At 33.8% G+C, this 290-nt stretch overlaps 1 protein-coding gene and 1 long non-coding RNA gene across 5 annotated transcripts in view; both read right to left on the bottom strand.

The window, feature by feature from the left end:
• Window positions 1-290, bottom strand: part of kcnq5a (potassium voltage-gated channel, KQT-like subfamily, member 5a) — a 94331-nt gene that overhangs the window by 75440 nt on the left and 18601 nt on the right. The gene's annotated exons all lie outside the window — the stretch shown is intronic.
• LOC116705254 (uncharacterized) overlaps window positions 1-290 on the bottom strand; it is an 11369-nt gene that overhangs the window by 2852 nt on the left and 8227 nt on the right. The gene's annotated exons all lie outside the window — the stretch shown is intronic.

Below are 290 nucleotides of genomic sequence, written 5' to 3'. Positions count from 1 at the left end.
CCTGTATCTGTCTTTTATTGTCTGTAAAGGGACCTTGAGTGATTAGAAAGACGCTATTAAATAAAATGTATTATTATTATTATTATTACAGCACAGCCAAACAAACCCATGTTGTTTTAATAAAGAAGTCAGTCAATAACTAGCCTTTTTTCCATCATGCCATAAGCAATTGTGATCTGATTTCATGCTGAACTCAGCATGAATAGCACACAGCTCACTGTGGCTGCTGATTAAAATGTCAAAAATGATTGTTATATTCATTATTCTGGTGTGTTCTTCTGTTCCAACTG

Source organism: Etheostoma spectabile, chromosome 17 (genome assembly GCF_008692095.1).
Source record: "Etheostoma spectabile isolate EspeVRDwgs_2016 chromosome 17, UIUC_Espe_1.0, whole genome shotgun sequence".
NCBI classification, from domain to species: domain Eukaryota; kingdom Metazoa; phylum Chordata; class Actinopteri; order Perciformes; family Percidae; genus Etheostoma; species Etheostoma spectabile.
The sequence above is the reverse complement of the archived record's forward strand: the minus strand, read 5'-3'. Positions and strand labels throughout refer to the sequence as shown.